The following is a 24,456-nucleotide window of genomic DNA, read 5'->3' as shown; positions in this document are numbered from 1 at the left end:
AGTTGTATGACTTGCAAATAGCCAGAGTTGTTCTTACTGAATTACTTGCTGCAGTTTTTATAACTTGTCATTTTCATACCCAAACCCTCATATATTATTAGCCCTTACATGTTAATTTTATACAGCTTTGATTGCTTTATAAAGCTCCTATCAGTGTTAATACAGCCTTAGAAACAGGTATTATCAATCTCAATGTATTATTAATAATACCTGTAGGTGAATTGAGACAATATCACTCAAATATCCAACCTAATAATTACACAGCAGAGTTAGCAAACATGCAACCCTGTTGATAGGATGATGTGGAGTGAAAAACATTTGGGGCAGAATTCTATACACACTCTGTCAGTGTACAAAATGCAGTCATTATGAGAAAAGAGGATAAATAAAGAGCTACTGTACACAGTGCAAAGAATACAATTACTGACTCTATAACATCTTACCACATTGATAGGCAGTGACTGCAGTGGAGGGAGAGAGGGCTCGATAGTAGGGGAGAATGTTGAACCACTGTGTACGTGAAACTAACATAAGATTGTACATCAATGATAGTTTAATATAAATAAATAAATAAATAATAAATAAAGATCTGCTGCAATTGAGCAGTAAGATTATAAATGATTTTCTCTTTTCCAAAATTGTTCATATAACTATTACTTTCATACTTAAATCATTTTACCTTTATAAGCCCAATATAATTATATTTTTTAATTACTTAGAGTAATTTGAATAGAGTGCAAAAAGACAAAGTTTGAGATGCTGAAAATAAATCCAAGAATAGAGAATGAATGCAGCACTAAAAAGGAGGTTCCCAGTGGTGCATTCATCAGTAAAAGGAGCGGGGGTTCAGGCCAAGGAACAAATCAAGTACCAGTGCCAAGAAGAAAAACAACACTTGAGAGTTAAGCACTTCAGATTTTTTATTAGCTCTTAGTAAATAAAGTAAGATTAAAGGAAAGCTTTGGAGACAGCCAAAAGATCTTCACTCTTCAACCTCCTCTTGTTTTAGCAGTAAGCACGAAGGAATTAAATAAGAACCATATGTTCTATTATTTTACCTGGTCATCAGGTGGTAGGATTTTGAAGGACAACTTTCCAAAGCATTCAAGGTGTGCAGCTCAGCTTGGGGAGCTGAACTCTGTTGTCACTCTAAGTGGTCACTTAACGTAACCAGGAGTAGTCAGTGCTGGAACAGAATCACTTGCAGCTTGATTTCTCACAGGGCTTGAGAATTCGAGTCATAACTGCCTGCAGCCCTGGCTTAGCCTTTTTCTCTCTTCAAAGCATGTTATGCATTCCTACCTTTTATGTAGCCAAACCTCCGTTTTGCCCCAGAAGTTTAATTCATATGTGGAGGAAACTGAGGCAGGCAATTGTGCATGTTTCCTAAAGTTGAAATGGAAGTGGAATCAGAACCGGATTTTTTAAGTCACCTCCCTACTAAAGATTGAGTTTAGTAACTTGTTCTTGAAAAGCCCTGATCTAGTTTAAAAAAAAAATCTAGGTGAAATATAAGTGAAAAACAAAAGCCCAGTCAAGAAAGCTGTGTAGACTCTGTTAACTTCCTATGTGCCACCCTCTCTCCCCAGCCCAAAGGTAAAGAGAAAGGGCCATTGCAGCAAAAGAGGCACTGATACCCACACCCTGCCCTACACAGCACCAGGAGATGGGGCATCCATCTAATTCTAGTCCTATTTCCTAGATTGTTCCTTCTAAGCAGGGCTCAAAGGGCAAACAATATAATTCAACTTGAATCACTTTTATTATTGGACATGGAGTCCACCCAGACATCATGAGAAGAAGCAACATATCACCAGCACCCAGTTTAAAGTAACTTTTAATATTCTTCTCTTTTAGGACATCAAACCCACCTCGTGTTCAAGACTTTGTCAAGATAGAATTAACCAGATGATCTGCTCCACCCCCGATTAGTGTTTCCTCATTAAGATGTGAGTTTCTTTTTATAATGTCATTGAAATAAAGTTGTGTGTGTGTGCGGTGTGGGGGGATCTTAGTTCCTGGGCAACCAGCAGTGGGAAATGTGCACAGCAGTTGTGGTATCAACCTTTATGATATCTAGTCAGTTTACTACAATTCTTTTGGTTCCTTGAATTCTTGTGGTTAAAGGAATATAAACCACATCATAGCTTTGCCTGCTTTCTCTCCCTGCCTTGTCTTCCTCCTGCCCAGTGGTTTGACTGACCTCATGATGTGTATTGAATTTACAATTTAAATCCTACTTACTGATCTTGAGTCTTTTCCCTTCATCTTACACAATTGAGGCCCTCTTGACTTATCATTTCCATTCAATATGTTTCTTTCCTAAAGACTGGCATTGCTTAAGTCTGGGCTAAGGTTTGCAATTACAAGGGCATTTAAGTACTCTGCCTCTGCTTCATTACTTCAGATTTGGGAATATTGTTAGTAAGAATTTCTTCTAAAACTTCCAACTTTCTTGGTTTCAATAAGCAATTTTTCTTAGTTTCAATAGAAATTCTAGGGTTTCAATAAGTTAAATATCTCTGATCTAGAATGAGGTGGATGTTTGTCATGAACTGTTCATCTTGTCTACACCTCAGGGAGTTCCTTGGAATTTTTAGTATTCATCATAGAAAAACAGTAAAATTACTTTTGACAATTCTGATAATGTCCAAGAAAATCCCAAACAAAAAGTGCCACCCAAATTTGCCTGTCAGATTGTTTAGGATTTCAAAGAAGATATCTACTAAGAAAAAGAAGCTAGAGCCAAAGAAAACTCAACACTATTATATCATAAATTCATCATTGCCAAATTTTTGGCTAGGAATAATGGCTTTCATTGTCCAGGAAAATATTCTTTAGTCTTCAAGTTCTGTGAGTGTTTTCATTTATGTGTTTTCATGTCACTGATAATCTAAAATAATATAAACATATTCTGGCTCACATGGATGATAATATAACCAAGAAACCAGTCCATAATTTCTTATTCCAAATCCCCAAAATGAAATGTGTCTTAGAATTCAGTTTTTCAGATTTTAGGAAGGTTATGTGGTGCAAGTACTGTATATTATATAACACCCACAGTGGAGTTTGGGGAAGCCATAAGAAATTTATATGAATATTTCTGTAGTGAAAACTTGTGAAACTAAGTATGACAAACAGAGAATAGGAATGGAACATATTCTGGGCCATAAAACAGGTCTCAACAAATTTAAAAGAATTGAAAATATGAAAACTATGTCTCTGACCAAAATGTATTTAGACTAGAAATCTATAATGAGAAGCTGTCTGGAAAATCTCCCAAGTATTTAGAAATGAAATAACATACTTCTAAATAACCCATGAGTCACAGAGAAATTCGCAAGGAGGTTAGAAAATATTTTGAGGAATCAAAATAAATAGAAAACATAAAATATATGGGATACAGCAAAAGCAACACTAAGAGGAAAATTTATAGCATTAAATGTTTAAAAAGAAAAATCTCAAACTAATTTCCTAAACTTCTACCTGAATAAATTTTTTAAAAAGTAATTTAACTGAAAGCAGTAAATTAAAAAGTAAACAATAAAGGTAAGACCAGAAATCAATGGAAGTGGAAACAAAGAAAAGCAATGAAAGTAGAGTCTGTTTCTTTGAAAAAAATCAATAACATTGACAAAATTTTAGCTAAACTGCTAAAGAAAAACAAGAACTCACAAATTAACAGTATCAGGGATGGAAGAGGAACATAGGTAAAGATCCTAAGAACATTAAAAGGGAAATTAGGGACTATTATTAACAGCTTTGCACTAATAGATTTGATAACTTAGATGCAGTGGAAAAAATTGCTCAAAATCATAAACCTACCACTCACCTCACTCAAGAAGAAAGGGCTAACCTGAATAATCCTATACCAAATAATGAAATTAAAGTTGTAGTTAAACACCTCCCAAGAAAGAAAATTCTGAGTTCTGATGACTTAATTGGCAAATTTCACCAAACATTAAAGGAAGAAATAACACAATTCTATATAAACTCTTACTAATAAAGGAAGATGAAATACATTCCTGCTCAAATTATGAGGTCAGCAGTACCCTGATACCAAGACCAGACAAAGACATTTAAACAAGGGAAAATTATAGACCAATATCCCTCATGAACATAAACACAAAAATTCTTAATAAAATATTAGTAAATAAAATGCAGGAATAAAAAATTCTATTATGACTAAGAGGGATTTATCCTAGGAACACAAGGTTTGTTTAGATTTCAAACATCAATGAAATTCATCATGATCATCTCAAAAGATACAGAAAAAGCATTTGATAAAATTCAACATCTATTCATCATGCAAACTGTCCAGGAAAAGAAAGAAACTTCCTCATTCTGATAAAGGGTTTCAACAAAAACCACCACAGCCAACATCATACTTTTCTGTTAAAAACTGAATATTTCTCCCCAAGATTAGGAATAAGGCAAGAATGTTTATTCTTACCACTTCGAGCCAACAGCATACTGGGAGGTCTTAGTCAGTGAAATAAGGCATTTTTCTAAAAAAGGCACAGATTGGAAAGGAACAAATAAAACTCTTTTTTTTCAGCAACATGATTGACTATGTAGAAAAGCCTAAAGAATCTACAGAAAATCTATTAGAACTAATAATAAGTGAGTTTATTAGCAAGTTTTCAGGATACAGGGTAAATTGTTGGTTGGAATATAAAATGGGTATCACCACCAGTATAGCTTAAAGTTAACCATACACTTATTGTATGATTCAGCAGGCCCACTTCATACTTACCCAAGAGAAATGAGGACATTTCTCTTCATTTGTCCACACAGAAAACTGAATGTGAAAGTGTTTGGCAGTTTTATTCATAGTCTCCTGAAATTGGGAACAACTTACATGTTCACGAATTGGTGAATGGATAAAGACGTGGAATTCCACTCCTAGGAATTTACCCAAAGAAAACAAGATCCCAGATTCAAAAAGACATATGCACCCCTATGTTTATTGCAGCACTATTTACAATAGTCAAGACATGGAAGCAACCTAAGTGTCCATCAGTAGATGAATGGATAAAGAAGATGTGGTACATATACACAATGGAATATTATTCAGCCATAAGAGGAAAACAAATCCTACCATTTGCAACAACACGGATGGAGCTAGAGGGTATTATGCTCAGTGAAATAAGTCAGGCAGAGAGAGACAAGTACCAAATGATTTCACTCATCTGTGGAGCATAAGAACAAAGCAAAAACTGAAGGAATGAAACAGCAGCAGAAACACAGAACCCAAGAAGGGACTAGCAGTTACCAAAGGGGAGGGATGGGGAAGGGCAGGTGGGGAGGAAGGGAGAAGGTGATTGAGGGGCATTATGATTGGCACATATGGTGTGTGTGTGGTGGTGGGGAGCGTCGCAGGGAAAACAATGTAGCACAGAGAAGGCAAATAGTGACTCTGTGGCATCTTACTACACTGATGGGCAGTGACTGCAATGGGGTGTGGGGGGCACTTGATAATATGGGTGAATGTAGTAACCACAATGTTGCTCATGTGAAACCTTCATAAGAGTGTATATCAATGATACCTTAATAAAAAAAGAGAGAGAGAGAAAAAAAAGAAAATTAAAATGTATTAAAGTTGACCAAATCACTTAATCCCTCAGACATATTCTCTTTAGGGAGGGTTGGGAGTGTTCAGTGGAAGCAGTTACTCAATCTGATTTCATAGTAGCTGAAGACATACATATTGTCATAGCCAGACCTTCATATTCTAGTGCTTCCTGAAGTAAACAGCTCCTCTTGTGGCTAACACAATGGTAGTGTGTTCTGGCGAACTTGTTTGTTAAAGGTAGAGAAAGCTGAAATGAGGGGTGCTTCAGAAGTGTGAACAAGATCAGAGACCTTCTACTCCAGTTGTGAAAGGATGATTATCTTTCACCATGTCCAGATTCAGCACACAGTGAGCTGATAAACAGAAATCCCTTGGCATCCTCAATGGGGCATTCCAAGAAGTGATGAAAAATGGTTAAAATACAGTATTTGCAAAGATCAAGAAACAAACCAACTTTTGTGAAAGAGAATTTAAAATATACAGTTTGGTTGGGTTGTTTATAAATATGGCTATATGGTGCCTTTTCTTTTCATCTTTAATTTTTAAATATCTCCCATTCAAAAGAAGACCTTCTTTTGGTCCCATTTTCCCCTCTACCTCCCAGCACCGTATTTTTGCCCCTTTATATATATCGTCTTCACTTGGCCTTTTCCACATCTCTTCTGCACCATTCTAATCGCTCCATTGAAATGCTTCTTGTCAAAACCATGAAATTCTAAGTGTTCACATCCGGTGGCCAGTTCTCTGTCCTTAATTTATCTCAAAGCACCATTCAGTACAGTTGATCACTTACTCCTTGAGCTTCTAGGATACCACATTTCCTGGTGTTTCTTCTCTTCACTGCCTGATCCTTCTCAATCTCCTCCCTGGATATCTAAGTATTGGGGTGCCCAGGGACTCATCCCAGTGAGTATCCCTGTTCTCTCCCAGGTGACCTCACTCAATATCATAACTGTACATGCTATCTATATATGCCAGTGGCTCCCTGAAACACATACAGTAAGTTGATATTCAGTACTCATTCCAAAGCCTTCTGGCTTACCTTCCAAATACAGGGACATTGTGAAGCCAAAACTGTATGTTTTTCTTGTAGCTAGAGTAGAGACATGTGACTGAATTTCCTTGACTCAAATGCACCACTGCGAGATTTGGGTACACATGAGAGATAGGGTCATGTTTCGTGACGGCTGAGGTATTTGCTTTGTCTGAGGCAAATCAGGTAGACTTCCAGTGTCCAGTCCCTAACGCCACAGTCGGTAGTAGCAACAGCGGTATTTCCACTAGAACTTCCCGTGGGTGCTTGGACATTTGCCCTGGCTGCATTGTTTCTGGTTGCATAACATGCAGGTCTTGCTCTATCCCACCCAGAAATTCTTGGAACTATATAACATCCCATTTCTATTTAAACTGGCTAGAGTGCATTCTGTTGTCTGTGATCAAGAACCCTGTGCAATACTGCTCCCAAGTTTTTCTTTCCAGACAAGCACCTAATTTTAGATTCATATTTCCACGTGGCTACTTGATATCCATGCTTGATACCTAACAAGTGTCTCAATGTTACCATGTTAAAAAATGAATTTTGCATATCCTCCCAAACTGGCTACTTCCCTAAGTACCTCAACTCAGTAATCAATGCTATAAAACACGGGGTCTTTTTCGAGTCACTTCTTATACTGGATTCATCTACAAGCTCTTTTGGCTCAGTCTTTATGATGTGTCCCTAATCTGACCACTTTTCTTAGTCCCCACCCTTGACACTGGGGTCCAGTGTAACAGATTCCTACATGGTATTGTGCTTCTACCCTAGCCCACCACAGTCTGTTCTCCTCACAACAGCAGAGGGATCTGCAAGTCCTCTTTTACTGATATCATGTTGCTTTTCTCATCATTAATTTCCATGTGATATTGTTCACAAAGTCAATCACCTGACTCCCTAATTCAGTTGCTCTTAATTCCCGCTGAACTTAATGTAAGAGTAGGAAATTCATAAGAACATTACTTTTAATTGAGGAAAGTTACATGAAGAATGATGATCTCAGTATGTCAGAACATCCTTGACTCATCCCAATACTTCTATTTGTGTTTTGTGTAGAAACCGTATTTTCAGATCTCAACACTCCAAACTTCAGAGTCCTTTGACCTCATAATGGTCACTTCCTCTTATAAAATCTTATTTGTTGTCTCTTTGAAATGATTCTCCTTTTTGTTCCTCATTCAAATTACCATTATTCCACGAATGTACTTTATTGATCCATAGGAAGAATATAAAAGAATTTCATTACTATCTCCATGGCTTCAGGTTTTCCCTTCTTTAATCTTTCCAGCACAGTGTCATATGGATGGTATTTCAAAGTAACTGTTTTGGTCATGTCCTGCTCATATCAAAAAGAAAAAATTGTCCCCAAACTCATTAGTTTGACTGCCAAGGTACTCCACAATAATTGGCCCAACCATCCATCCAGTCAACCAGCCATACATCTATCTCAGGGAGGTGCTAGTCACTAAGAATAAGAAAATTATGAGCTGTACATGACATCTATAGACTGGGAGTTAATGGTACAAACCCAGTACCATGGACGAGCTCAAAAGGGAATGGTGTCATCCTTTGGAGTGGCTAGCAAGGTCACACAGGTGCTCTGGTTTGGAGATTGGGAAGCAAATAGGGAGATCATGAGCCAAGGCAAGATGTGAGTTCACAGAATGAGTCCTATCCTATACTGACCGTGGTTCAGGACTCCTGCTAGGGAGATGTTAGGAGTAAGATTAGACTGTGGGCTCCCTAGGCTAATCCATAAACTCTGTGAAGATGCGCATCATGCAGCAGTCACGTCTAGTACCACCTTGTGTCCAGCACCACTCCTTACGTAGTAGTTGACTGTGGGGGGGGGGGTGTATTCAGGAATACATCATTTAGAAGGCAGAAGAGGAATACCTGTCTTGCTGGTTATAAAGCAGTGGTTGTCAACAGAGTGTGACTTTGTCCCCCTGGGGACATGTGGCAATGTCTGGAGACATTTGTGGTTGCCACAACTTGGGTGGAAGGGGCTACTGGCATCTAGTGAGCAGAGACTCAGGATGCTGCTCAACACACTACAGTGCACAGGACGGGCCCCTCAGCAAAGAAGGATCTGGCCCCAGATGTTCACAGCACCAAGGAAGTTAAAACACCCTGGTTATAAAATCACTTTAAGTGTCTTTGTCTTTTTCACCTGGCAGTAAAAGACCCAATTCTAATAGGTAGAAGGAAGCAATGACTTTGTCAACATGTTTACTCTAAGGAGTTTGATAAATGACATGATATGCCATTGACTTTGGTGACGGGGTCCATTATACTAATAAAAAACCTGGAATTGTCCTTCAACTGGCAAGGGTCTAAAAAGACATTCTAAGTTTCAGAAGGAGAACTTGGCAGAAACCAAATGTAATTTTGAAAAGACACAATGCCCTGGGAGAAACCTGCCTTGAACAGAGTCAACTAAGTAGAAACTTAGATCTTCAGGTTCTAATGGTGACTAATTGAATCCATGAGAGACTGCATGTGTATGAGTGTCAAGTCCCCTAGTGCTTAAAATTCCATGTCTTCTAGAATTGCCTTGAAAGTGAAACTATAGAGTTTTTTGAAGCTGGAGGGAATGCAGTGGGCTAGTTTTATGAAATTGAAAAGTTAGCAAAAATGCTCATGTTTACTTTCTTAGCTACCATGAAAGGCAAATATGTGGACTGTTAATTGAACCATGGTTCAATAAGAGATAAATATTCTCCATGACGAAAATTCATTTTTGCCCTCATAAAGGGGACATTCCCCAAGATGATGACTCAGTGTTCTTAAATATTCTAGCAGTTGATGGAATACATTCCAGTGTAATACTCCCTCCTTTTAGGACTCTTTCGGGTTTTCCAGGTTTTCTTTATGTCAACTTTGCCCCCAGAAATAAAACCCACATACCTTGGCCCATCACCCAACCAAGGGAAAACAGAAAAACAAAAAACAAACCAAATGCCCCAGAATAGTTTTAAAAGGTTTGCCTGGATACCAAAAGCAAGAGTTGTAGACTGGATTGGACCCCTCAAAACCTACGCATTTTTTCAGCCACAGATTTAGAAGTGCACCTTTGTTCCTGCCACATAAAAGAAAAGCAAACTTTTGTTTAATGGTTAACAATTTTTGGCAGCTATTACCTTTTAAACCGCTCCAGGGCCAAGATGACTATCTGGGGAGGTGAATTACGGATCACTTAGACAGAAGATTATGCCATGTTGACCCTCTCTGAAGTTTGATTTTAAACAGTGATTGTAGTCTTATTGTGCAGGCAACATTTACTTGAGCCTTGTTATCTGGACTAAATGGTAATAGAGCAAGCAAATACATTTGTGCAAATGTTGAAAAAGAACTGAGGGGCTGTAGGTAGCCATATAACACAGCAATCTGGTTTGGATTGAAGAGCAGTCTTGTTAAAACCAGGACTTTAAACTGAGGTATTAGTTTTAAAAATTAGAATAGAAAGAACTAAGTTGCTTATATTCAAATCTGCATATTAATTTCTGGATTTTGTATGGCTCAACTGTGAACTAAAATAGGATGAATTCAAAATACAGTCTTGTCTATTTACTAAATAAAGTGAAAGTTAAACTGACACAACAAAAAATTCCTTCTTTGGGGTTTATTTCAAAACAAATCCAAAATTTCATTTGGCTAAAGCCTCTGATGCAATATATACACACACATACCTCTTAATAGGATGTTTTGTTAATTCTCCAGCTATGTTGAGGGCCTACTATAAATAAGCCGTGTTTGGAACCATGCCAGGTGAAAAGAGCAAGTCCTTCTGTTTGGTGGCCAAATAAAGAACCCCCTCCCATGTGCTACCTCTATATCTGTCCTCTCCACTCTACCCTGGAATGGTGGTGCCAGCCCATGTATTTGCTGCCAACAGAATCAACTGGCTACAGTGTCTAATAGTGGCAGTCAACTTTTAAATGTTTTGATCTCTGGGCTAAATGATATGCCAATTCTATATTCTTAATATCTGCCTTATAACCCCCAATTACTGATGTGTAATAAAAAATACAATTTGGGATCGCTATAACTTGGGTAAAATCTGAACTACAAACTGTTTCTGAAAATTGAGTAGAACCTCAATCATTTGGAGAAAGTAGGACCTTGGAGTTGTTAGCTTTCACTTCATGTCATAGGCAAATTAAATGTAAACCAAGCAACTTTCAAAAAGACACTTGTGAGGCAATTTGGGATATTTGACCATAAACTAAACATTAAAGGACATTAAGGAATTATTGTTAATTTCGTTATTTGTGATTACATATTTTATTTTTAAAGTCATTCAAGGGATTCTTACTGAAATATTTAATGATGAAATGAAGTATGAGAGTTGCTCTAAAGGACTCCGAAAAAAAAAAAAACACATTATGGTGGTACTTAATGAGAAAAATGGGCCAATGTTGATAATCATTGAAGCTGGGTGACAGTTTATGCAAATTTATTATACTATTCTCTCTACATCTGTGCAAGTTTTAAAAAGTACTAGAAAACAAACAATAATAACAAAACAAGTTATTTGCTGGATAAAATACAATGTTAAAAAAAAACACCTAGGAAAATTTAAAATATCATAACCTGAGGATATCACAATGAGATACCACTACACACTTATTTAAATGGCTAAAAACAAAAGAAATAAATGAAAGATATGACAATATCATGTGTTGGCCAAGATGTGGAGCATCTGGAACTCATACATTTCTGGTAGAATACAAAATGGTCGGGTCTCCGTGAAAATAGTTTAACAGTTTCTTATAAAGTTAAACATAGAATTATCATTTGATGCAGCAATCCCATTCTTAGGTATTTGTCCAAGAGAAATTAAAATGTATATTCATATCAAAGCTGTATGTGTATGTTTGTATTGGTTTTACTCATATTGCCAACAACTAGAATCAACCCAAACGTCTTACAACTGGTAAGTGAATAAACCAGCAGTGGTGTCTTCATACAATGAAATACTATCCAGCAACAGAAGGAACAGACTAGCAATACATTTACCATCTTTGGCACAGTGCTAGTACCTTTCTGACTCTTGCTTTTCTTTGTTTTTAAATTGACCATATCAAAGGAACATGTTCACACAAAAATATATACATGAATGTTCACTGCAAAATTATTCATAATAGCCAAAAGGTACATAGCAATGACCTGAATGTCTGTCAACTGATGAATGGATAGACTAAATGTGGTCTATCCAAACAATGAAATATTATTCAGCTATAAAGAAGACTGAAGTGATTCATGCTAGAGTGTGGATGAATCTTGAAAACATTATGCTAAGTGAAAGGAGTGACTCAACAAAAGCCCACATATTGTATGATACTATTAATATGAAGTGTCCAGAAGAGGCAAATCCATATCCATACAGACAGATTGGTGGTTGCCAGGGCTGGGAGGAGAAGGGAATTCAGGACTGCTGAATGGGTGCAGAATTTCTTATTAGGGTGATAAAAATGTTCTGGAACTAGATAGAGGTGATGATTGCACAACTCCGTGAATATACTAACAACCACTGAATTGTTCACTTTTAAAAGGCGAATATAATGGTATGTGAATTATGTCTCAGTTTAAGTAAAAAGACTCAAGCTTCATCAATTAAAAAAAAAGGAACAGTTTCCTTTGATGCATATATTCTATGTATATGCATGTATTCTGGATTCAATCAAGTTTTGGTCTTCAGGATGACTTTTATATGCAGCTGATCTCAGACTTACACGTTGATTTTACCATTCTATCTGCTGGGGTTCTGAATATAAATTGCTTTCACTTCAGTGAATTGCCTTTAAGAACAACTGTTGTTTGCCACTTTTCATAAAAAAATAAAATTATTGGTCGTCTTCTATGGGTACAGGTCAGTCTTAGTGAACTTTGGATCCAGATGCCTGGCATTTAGCAAAGATTTATGCTCATTAATATTTCCAAAAGAATGAATGATTCTCTTGGATGAGAACAAGCTGTGTTTAGTTTAAAGAAGTTCTCAGACTTCCTTTTCTCCCTTTCTCAGTTATTCAATTCTTTCATTAAAAGAATTTTACCTGAATGTTCCTCCAGTTTGGACTGAGGACCCTCCATTAAAACTGAAAACTTTTCCTTAAAACTCTTCGCTAGTTGCATGCAACTCTGTGAATTCCTTCCAGCTAAATATTCCATCACTCTTTTGCTCATTAAAAGAAATGAATTCCAGCAGCTCAGCTTTGTAAACAACTTTGCAATAAAAAACAAGTGTTCACATTCACTGAATGAAAACCATTTTAGACAGGAAATGGGCTTCAGGTTCCAAATTCAGTGCCTGTGTTCCAACCAGGAATATGATAAGAAAACATTGGAATGAGGATTGGGAAGCTTTTTCTCTAAATAATTAACTGAACACTTTTCTGTTCCTTCAAAATTGAAAGAAATAATGGATCTCAAAACTCTTCCTTTTCTTTGGTTAAGAAAGTATTCCTATATCAGATATACCAGTAAAAGTAAGAAGAATGAGGTATTATCCTTTATTTGCTGGGGTGAGAAAATATTTTGAAATTGCCCTGTCCATGGAATACTATTTCAGTCAGCTAATGTGAGTGGAAGTAATAAACTTGGAACAAGAAAGCTTGAATCCTAATTCTTCTGTTGTCCTGCTATGTGATCTTGGGACTTTATAAAATGAGGATAGTATTGCTTTACTAGAAAAGTTACTGTGAAGTGTAATTGATAATAAGTAGAGGAAACATATTGCACAGGGGCTGATAACCTCAGATGTAACCAATCAAACTGAAATATTTATTGAGTTGCTATATTATGTGCAAAGCACTGTGTTAATGGTGACGACACCCTGAAGGACAAATATTTAATATCCCTACCCTCACAGAGCTTACAGTCTAGTGAGGGAACACTGCCAACTTTTTAGGCAATGGGAACACTACTTTTCTTTTTCTTAGTCTTCATTCATCCGTATGAGTACAGTGAAGTTTCATATGGTCATTTCCAGGGATACTGAGTAAACAGGGATATTTTAAAATAAATATTGTCACGATCGGGCAACCAAAGAGTCCTGACTAATAAAACCAGTGATACTCTGAATATTCCCTGGGAAAGTAAAGGAAAAACTGGAACAAATGAAGAGGTTCTATAGACTAAGCATTTCACCTAGTAGGAACAATCCCCTAGGTAGGGAACCAACAGCCATTGAGGAAACCTTAACTACAATCCTGCCTTATCTTAGAGTTCTCCTTTGTAACTTTCGGACATGTTAATTTTATCAGCCCCCTGCCCCTCTGATTTCTTGTAAATGTTAGATTGTGACTCATGGAGTTTCATAAATTTAACCACAAGTTCTAAAACTATTGAAGAAGTATGTCACCATCTTTCAAATTTATTTATTTTTCCTTACCAAGAGAAACCTGGAAATTCACTTTCCTCTCACAGCCAAAGAATTAGAGTGGCAAGTTTTGACAGAGATCAAAATAGTACTTCTGGACTGACTCAATCTCTTTTAGCCCAGACCTTTGAAGCATGAGGTTGACATTTAGTTGTTTCTGAAGCTCCTTCATCCTTATTCTCCTACATGTCGAGTATTCTCCTACATACTCGATTCCTTTGCATGTCATGATTTTATGGAATTTCTCAGTTGTAAATGATGGTGTTCAGCTCCACAGCCCAGGAAATGACTTTGGCAGTGACATTTCCTGAAAAATCTTGAAACACTTCGATAATATCTACATATACTCAAGAATACACTTTATTTTCCAAATCAGAGAATACACTGTTTAAATAATTACTCAAACAGTGAGCTGATCTTTCAAAGAAAATGCCCCACATGAAGGCTTCTAATATGTATACCAAGAAAAGCCCCTGGGTATCTGGAAGTCAACAAAAGAAACTGAAATAAGATCATTGTATGTGCTGAAACCTTTCTCAACTTATGGCTTGCAGATTTTTAGGAATATTACGATTTGAAATACTCTGTTGGTTCATATTATTGCTTACTTGAGACAACTAAACATTTCTGTACCCCAAGACCAATATGATGGTAAACCCACTACTTTTCTCTTGGAAATTCCAACTTTTCAAATCAAAACCTCAGAGTGGAGTCCAAAAATTGTTTAATGGTGAATATTTCTCTGTGAAGCTGTATACTACAACCACATCTGCTGAACTGTGAGGTTTGTAGAGCTGTGGTCACCCTCTGAGTGCCCTGTGGCCTACTTCATTTATTCCCAAAGGAATGCAGGAATATAATAATCAGAATTCATAGTCCAAAGACTCAGATGATTCTATAGTCTGTTTACTGGTTTTGGGGTGTGAAACTATTAGTTTTTTCACAAGATAAAAGCCAATTGCTGACATGTTTTTTACATGAAAAACTATTTGATTAATATTTCAACTTCAGCATCACAAAACAGTAGGCTGTGCCATGGATCTGTGTATGCCTTACGCCAATATTCAGTCTAATAACATTTAAAACATTTAAGCACCTTTTTGATATGTTACTGAAATTGATTCTTTTTCTTTTACTTCAAATCAAATCTGCAAGTGATGACACAGGTTTGAAATTAAGTTTACAGGGAACTAGTAAGACATGATGGAAACTGAAAATATTGAAAGGTATTTTTCTCTTTTTATTCATCCCCCAGATGAGTGGCCATGCATTTTGCCTATCTTGCATTATGTTTGCATGTGTATAACTTCCAAGGCTGTTAAAATTATAAAATATCATTCAATTAAATTAGCAAAGAATTCCAAAATGTTATTATGCTACTTGAGAATAACTATACAGAAATATCTTCACAGGGATTCCAGTTATAGAGAAGAGATTTCAAAGTCTCAAGAAAAAGCCCAGAGGGTACAAGGAAAATATTTGAATTGATATCTCACTCCTAAAAGGGTTAGTTTAATGTTTTCTATATATTCTAACTCTCCTCGAGCGAAATGATTTGAAGTTCTCCTCTGGTTCATCCTCCTTTATTTAGCCATTATTATGTTCTAAAAGCTTATATTTCAAAGGTATAATGTTTAAGGAGAACATTAAACAAAACACCAGGCCAGAGATGAATCAAAGGATGGAGAGAATGTTCATGTTTCCTTTATTTCAACTTATTGAAATAATTTAAGGCAAGAACTTGGTTCAAATTACTCATATCATGAAATTCCAAGTTAAGAGCCCTTTTAATAATAACAGTGGCTTATATTCAATTTCGATTCAAAATACCTCAAGAAACCTCAGCATGAAGTACTTCTGAAGTTTAATGTCCAAATAGAAGTATGTAGTATTTACCCCTCTATCTAGATACTGCAGAGCAATCACTAGAGTAACCCCAAGAGCCCTCATTATCAAGAATCCCCAAAAGTGTTCTGCCTTGCTTGATGTGACTTTAATCCTTTCTTTAGTTCTCTGTTGCTCAGGGAGGTTTTTAAGTCAAGACAAGACCATCCAAAAGGTACTGTGTATAGAGAGCCCAAAGGACATTTCCTGCCATAGCTCTATATTTAGGTTTAAACTCTAGGATTTTCCATGCCTAGTGTGTGTTTTGCTTGTCTATAGGGTAGAATCCCATCAGGGGAGGGTGTTACAGCATCATGTTCTGAGGGCCCAATCAGCTATGCATGCCATCCTACTGGTCTACCTCAAATTATATAGCCTGTTTCTGTCCTTTCTCTTTCCTGTCTTAAATGAGGGAGAAGCAGCAACTCTTCCTTACAGAAGAATTCCAGTTAATAAAAGGAGACAGAATGGTGGAAACAGAAAACGGAATTTCTTAATAAAATTGTTCTAAATAGAATTAGAAAACAACAGTGATAATTACCTCAGACAAAATCCACCAATGGATGTTAAAATGAGTCGATAATAGTCTAACAAGAAACAGAATATTTGCTTAAATAGCATCTCTCCCAAAATATTTGGTAATTACAAAGGGGAAAAAACAGTAAGTTTATAGTGGAGAATCCTACCAGATACCATCTTAGCCAGGTGATGAAAGTTAACATCACCAGTAATATCTATGGACACCATACAGCACCAGGTATGATGCACCAAGGAGGGCTCATCACTTCTGTAGTGCGCTTGCCCCAAGTGCATCATCTCAGTCTAAGCATGAGAACACGTCAGACAAACCCAAACTGAGGAGCATTCTACAGAACAAGCAACCAGTTCTCTTTGAAGGTGTCAGGGTCTGGAGAGAAAGAGGAGCGCTCACATATCAGAAGAGACTAAGGAGACATGGCAATTTAATGCAGTGTGGAATCCTGGATGGGATCCTGGAAGAAAAAAAGGGCATTAGTGGGAAAACTGGTGAAAACTGAATACGTTCCCATACTTTTGCTAATAGTACTATGCTAAAGTTAATTTCTTAGTTTTGATAAAAATTTCTATGGTTACATAACATGTTAAGGATAGGGGAAGTTGGGTGAAAGGTATAAGGGAACTCCCTGTACTCTTTGAAACTCTTCTGTAGGTCTACAGTTCTGTCCAAAATAAAATATGAACTGTAAAAAGAAATTTCATCGTGGTTCCTGAGGAGTTACCTTTTAATCCTTTTTCACTTTCCATTACCTCTACCATTTTTGCTAATTCTCCCAACAAAAGATTCTCAAGGTTGACAGAATGATTGATTAGTTTCACAACCTGTGATGAAATTGCTTCTTCTCTCTAGCATGAAATGTCCAGTGCCCAATAGCCAGTTCTGAGTTCTTCCCTTTTTAGCAAGGGTCACACGTTTTCCACTCAAGAAAACAGCCTTCATAGAGAGCTCATTCTAAACAGATTGAGGCTCAAGATGGGGGGCAAGGGGGCCACAAGACAGAAATGGAAATACATTAGGAAACCACATTGCCAGTCAGAAAACAGGTTGGTGAACTTTGGGAAGGTATTTCATGTCATATACAGAAAGCCTAAGGAGCTATTTTACAGTACAGAAAATACTGGAAAGTAAGGTAGAATGATCATATGTTCTAGAGAAGAGCCTCTTGATCAAACCATGTTGGGGCTTTTCAGACAAATTGCCTACTCTCAACTCTGCCAATTTTCAAAGAAAATTATTCATTTATGTTTAGCTATGACTGTTGACATTCCTTCCATCTTCATTTGCTATATGCTCGGGCTCCTCCCCTGTGCGGGGTGCCGTGCTGATCAGTACCTTGTGGCCAGTACTAAGTGAGCCCATAGAAGAAGCCTGGGACTTCGCGTTGGAGGAACTGGCTTCCACCCCTTAGATGAACCAGAGGTGTGGAGCCACAGTTCCCCTCAAAGGACTTGCTCTCCAAATTTCTTAGATGTTTAAAAAGTACAGATACCCGGCCCACTTTTGCAGATTATGATTCAGTAGGTTTTGTTTAGGATTCTGGTATTTTCAAAAAATAAGGAGGCTTGTGATGTGCAGCCAAGTCAGAATTTCCCAGACATGCTTGATCATAAGCCTCACCAGGGAAGCATTTCAAAACACATGGGCTGGTAGAACCCAAGAATCACTGTTGATCCCAAATTCCATGGGTACTATGATCCTAGTTTGGGAAATACTGATCAAGTGACAAAATTGGAATACAGGGTTAAATAACTATGGAAAGTATGCTGCAGATACAGATTTCATCTTTCATTTTATCCCCTGATGACGTATTTGGCATAACACACTTCCAGAACAAGTGATGGCCTTGACTGAAAATGGTTGTGCATTCATCTTTTGAAGAATTTGGCTTTTCTGAGCTTATAGAGAAAGGAGGAGCCTGTGCAGGGAGTGGCGTAAAAGAAAGGAGACACCTTCCAACCAGTGAAATCTTAACTATCAACCCCAGGGATCAGGGCACTGACATTTTATAGCTGCCATTGCTTCCTAGCAGACCATCTAAGTAGAAAAGTGATTGTGTTCTCATGAGGTTGTGACTCTACTTTCCAGGGTAAAATCAGTAGATTTCAGGTAGTCCTTCTAAAATAGAGTGTCCCAAAGTACCTATCATAGAGCATTAATTCTGTCTGAGGATCACAGTTTTGCAAAAGAGGTAATTCCATAAAAAAGGAGTTGTGTGGACAAGAGATTTGGGGAAAATATGGCATTTTCTATTTATCTCTTGGAAATATATGTCACACATTAGAATATTTAATGCTGTGGTAAGTCTTGCATGCCTGGTTAACATTGTTTAATCCAACATTTTTCAAATTATTATAGCATTCTTTTTTTTTTAATAGGGGTACCTATTCACATCTGGAGAATCTGCTCCTTGGAGAAATCTTGAGGAACATTGTTCTGAGGTACTAATATTGGGCTGACATCTAGGAGAATTATTTATGTGATTTAATACTGGTGACAAGGAATGGGCATTAACTCTGTTCTAAGAAGACGAAATTAAAAAAAAATTAGGTACACTAAAAAAATGCATTTGTTTAATAACTGATGGTAATGGCCACGTAGAAAAAGGAAAAAATTTCTGTTTTATACATCTCTTTGTATTGTGGGTTTTAGGGACTCAAGTTACAGAACCCTGATTTCTAAATCAAGCAACAAGCATATATTAAATACTATTGGTTACTCTTTGCTCTGTTTGTTGCTGTGTATGCTACAGAGAGATATGGGGTACAGAGCTTATAATAGATGTGTGATAGTAATACTGAATGCTTATTCATATGCGCTAGGGTCCTCTCTAGGGCTTTACATCTATTATCTCTCTTAATGCCCATAGCAGCTATATAAGGTAAGTACGGGTATTATGCCCATGTGTTCTAAGGTTGGCTTCAGGAACTTCTCTGAGTCACACTGGCATCTAAGGCCTGAGAGTTTCACTCCGGGACGCCAAGGTTGGCCGTTCTGCTGCACGGCCTCCTAGCTGCGTGCGCGGGTCCTCACTAACTAGGCATTCAGAAGAAAGCATTACTGGGCTTGGGAGACTCAATTTCTAAATTCTGCACTTGCTGTGGCCTTACTTTAAAATCTCAGCTTTGCTTAACTGAAAATATATATTTGAAAATTTGTATGTATATTTTAGTTATTTAAAAATATATAAATATATTTTATGTATGTAATGTGTGTTATTTGGTTTAACCAACATAAACATTCAATCAACATTCATCTGGGGAATCCCATATTTTGGCTTTAACATTCCTGTCTCGTCAAGAAAGCTTGTATCCCTTGCTTTTGTAGTAATTTTGTGTTTTGAAAAAAAGCTTGGCCGGATTCGTTTTTACCATCTACTTCAGTGGCAGGCTACATGTGAGATTTCACTCATTTGGGCTCTGCACATGGCAGATTTCATAGTCTGTCATTATTTCCCAGTGACATGGAATTAAAGGCCTTTCCTTGTGTTTGTTGGCAACTTTTGATTCTTCGGTCTTACTGAGGTACTGTAAGCATGAAGCAACCCTGCTGGGTTACCAGGAGCTTTAGTCTAGCATGCCAGATATTATTTCAGGCAAAGCCTACTTGTTCATTTTCTCTTGGTTGAATTTGGGCTTCTCCTATCCCTCTGGATATTTATTTATGCTTCTGTTGTTTTAGAATGCAGCCTTTCTTGTTCCATGGGATCCTTTCAAAATAGCAAGTCGACCATGAAGATGACAAAACACTCTTACTGAACTATCGTTTCTCGTGTGGCTTATTCCCTGCGGTTTCCTGGTGGGGGGCTAGGGTAAAACTTGCTACTGACTGGGGGCCAAGCTGTTCACTGTACCACGTCTATTGAATGTACACATGGCGCGAGCTCATATGCAAGGCTGGGGCGTGCTTGGGTAAGCCCATTCCCTTCCAAATCGCTTCTAGGATGACTTTCCCATTTCCTGTCCTGCTGATTGCACCCTTGGAAAGGATTTGAAGTCAGGAGTGTCTTTGATGTTTTCTTCAGGCCATGCCAAAGCCTCCCCAGGAGACAACAGGCTCTCTCAAGCCTGTGTAAATGGGTTTTTAAGTCAGTGTGTCTGCCAAGCTGTTGTGTGTCTTTATGCTCTCTTTGATGTCCATCTAGCATGGTGCCTTGGATGCCTCACCCAGTTTTTGGCATGTAGCAAGTCCTTATTACCATTGACCTGGTATGGAAACTAGCGTGGAAAATATTTCTGGAACTTCCCCCTGTGCGTTCCAAGTTCATTTCCTTCCTCCCGTTCCATCTCCTTCCCTCTCCCCTCTGCCATACAGAAATTGCCACACATGAATAAATTTCAATAAATTGAAATAAAACAAAGCAAACAAATAAATAAAACCAAGAAGAGATAAGAATATGTTTCCTTCAAATAAGAGACTGCAGGCTTGGAATACATATGTCACTTTACTTGTATACTGAGAGTCCATGATTTCAAGGCTTTTGAGCTTCTGACGTGGCTTGGATTCATCCAGTAAGCCCAGTTTAAATATGTTCTGTTCTTGTTCTTTCTGAGGCATGAGAAGAGTATTTATGGAGGGGCCGATCCAAAAATGCGGTGTTCACCAACCAGGTGACCCCTTTCACCACCCACTGACACATACATGAAAGGCTACTGGCAGCTCTCACCACAGGCATTTTATTTTATGCTTACTAGTTGGTTTCCCAGTGAACGTTTTTTTCATGAAGAAACTAGTGAAATAAAACACCAAGGGGTGCACCTTTACAGGGTATGATGTGCTAAATTGAGCGTTTGGATAAGGCACTGATGTCATTAAAATATACATGCATATACTTCAATTCCTGAACTTTTAGACATCAGAAGTTCCCGTGTTAACTCCCCGTGAGGGGGTACAAAGGAGGAAGTTGAAACAGGGGGGAAGCTAAGCTAAGGTACTGGAGCCCAAGGTCATTCGTGGAGTCATGTTTTCTCTCAAGACTTTTTTAAGTATTCTCTTCTCTTTTCTCCTGACTGATGATTCCAGCCCTGCTCCTTCTGGAAATCTCTGACACTCTTCTTTCTTTTCAGCTTGAATTACTCTACCTGGTGTTATTCTTTTGTTATTTTGTGTCTCCCTCCAACAATCCAGCAGATGCTGCTCCTCCTGCCTTTGCACCTCTTTGAGCTTCTGAAAAACATGCCTATTTTTGCTTCAATCTCTGCTGTCTTGCTCATCTTGGTTGATATCTAAAATGAATGACTTACCAATTGTAGATTGCTAAGACTAGCCTAGTAATATTGGCAGATTTTAGCCATGTGACTATTTCCCAGGGGACTGTCAGGCTATATAAGGCCATAAGATTGGCAGCATCACGTTGCTTCAAATGATAATATATAATGAAAGGAGAGGGGTGGTATTTTAGGTGAATAAGGGCAGAAATTGTACTTCTGTTGGCTTTTTGTTAACTATGGAGTGGCGAGGAGCAGAGGCACAGGTGATCCAGATACCCAAACATGGTAGTTGCATGGGTCTTCAGAGTACACCTTTTGCAACAAAATTTGAGTGTGAGCTTTTTGACCTTCCAAACATCCACACTTTAAACACCAGGGGTGTTGAAACGCTGCACTGAGGCACTGGGCAAGTTGTCCAGATTACTTCTCCTGAAATCCTCCCTCCAAGCCTCCTTTGCCAAAGATGGGCTGCGTCCCACTCTCTACTGCTTCTTGTAGCCCAGACTGTTCGGGTTGAAGACATGGGTTTCCACAGTTCCACCTGCCTTCCCAGTGCAAGAGAGATCATCGATAGAAGAGTGAGCTCAGCATTTCTACCATTCTATGCTTCCTCCTTCCCGTTAGGTTCCAGCTGAGAAAGTCCAGCCAAAGTCATGGTCAACAACTGGCAATGTCCTTTCATGATGAAGGCCAATTACATTTTCAGAAGGAAATAAGTAAATATATATGTAAATACAAAAATATATGAATATATCATATATAAATTTATAAAATTTTTATATCTATTTATATATTCATTTATCTACTTTAAAGAAAATCTGCTTCCTGCTAGAATGAAAGAAGAATTTGTCTGTGGAAAAATTCATGGAAAGTAGGAACGAGTTAAGGAAACCATTGGACCGAATATCCAAACAGCAAAAAGTATTGCCCTAAATACACAATTTTTCAAATTGTTTATAAGTATTTATGGAAATTCTATAATGTGCCTTGCACTGTGTTAGACATACTGGTTTCTAGAAAACAAATATAAGAGATGATCTTTGTAAACAAAAGCCTTACTATTTTAAAAACAGAAACTGCATTGAGTACCCAGATGGCATTCAAAAAAACTTGAATAGAAGAATATGCATTCAAATTAGGTTGGTCAAAGAAATGGAGAAAAAGTGCTTCATTTTCATTTAATGCTGGAACTAATATAAATTTAGAAATATTTGTTCATGAGAAATAGCTCAGAACTTTCTTAGCAATATGTTCCAGTCAGCAAAACTGCTAGTAACTTACCATCCTACCTTTGCCTAGATCACAAGAAAAGCAAATGGAGAACAAGATATGGAAAAAGAGAATTAGGCACACAGTAGGGCCATGATTCTTTTTTGAAATGTACTTCCACTCAACAGTGCCTGAAGTTGATTATAAAATGTAAATTAACAGTGACTGTAATGGGGTATGTGGTGGGGACTTGATAATGGGGGGAATCTGGTAACCACAGTGTTGCTCATGTAATTTTATATTAATGATACCAAAATTTTAAAAATAGTAGATTAAATTATAGTCTCTTTTGAACCCCAAATGGGATCATTCAGAAGATAGTCAGAAGGCAAATTGGAAGACCAACCAAACCTGCCTTACAAGTTCTTGACCACTGGGGTTAAATTGCTACCACACCCTGAAAACTTCAGCTTCATAGCAAATGTAACTGTAAATGTTCGAGGTTCTCAGACACAAATGTGCTAAGCTTAAACACTGTTTTCTATATGGAGATTTTAGACGGTCCCTCCTATACCTGCAAACATTCAGTGACTATTTTGCTGTCTCCCTTCTCCCAGGCCTCCTAATACTCAGCTACTGCCTGAGGGTCTGTCTAGCTGTTGTGTAAACAGTCTATGGTTGATAACAAAAGGGCTATTTTTCCTTTGGCTCAGGCAGCTTTGAATGGCTGTGTTACACAGCTTATAACACTAACCCAGGAAATGTTGAAAAGGTGAGGATGACGCAAAGGACTCAATCTGAAGATAAATTGTCTGCTCTTGCATCAGGTTATTCCTGGTTTTGTCTGACATGTAAGAATAGGTAGAAGATTACAGGTATGGGAAAATTCTGTCAATTTGCCAAACAGCCTTGTTTACATAGAATATGAATAGGGCATACCGTGTACTCAAGGGTGAATGGATCTCAAGTGTGAGGTTTAACAGAATATAATGTGCTTGGATGGGGTCCTCAGGTCTTGCCACTGGAAGCCTGACCCTACTGTCTTGTGTGGGTGTAAAGTCACCCCTGTCTGCCATGGTTTTGAAGGGTGGGCTTTTCTGCTGCTTGTGTAAGTCTGAAACTGAAAATAGAAAGCCAGAAAGAAATTTGAGATTCCAGGTAAACCCTGAGCTCCAGAAACCGTTTGTTACAGACAGGAAGGGACATGTACTCATTATTTCCATATAGCTAAAAAATAGGAGTTCAACTTCAGTTTAAATGTAATTTAACTTAAATTCCTATGACAATTCCTAACAGGTTAATTAAATTTGCCCAGGTGCTTGAATGTACTACTAGGCATATTTTTTTTTTTAGTTCCGTTCATCACACTCCAGAAAAACAGCAATTGCAGAAGAGCTATGTACATTTGAGAGGAGCCACATTTCTGAAATATTTAGTATGTGCTAGACCAGTGCTTCTCAAAAAAATTCTAAATAAAATTTTGGCAAATCAAATCCAACAATATATAATAATAGTTTTCAAGACTACCATGAAGCTGAAGGGCAGGGAACAGCATAAACTAAAACACAACAAAACTCACTGTTCTTACTGAGATTCAGTCATTTTTCTTGAATAAATGCTTTT

This window comes from Manis pentadactyla, chromosome X, assembly GCF_030020395.1.
Source record: "Manis pentadactyla isolate mManPen7 chromosome X, mManPen7.hap1, whole genome shotgun sequence".
NCBI lineage: Eukaryota > Metazoa > Chordata > Mammalia > Pholidota > Manidae > Manis > Manis pentadactyla.
The sequence above is the reverse complement of the archived record's forward strand: the minus strand, read 5'-3'. Positions refer to the sequence as shown.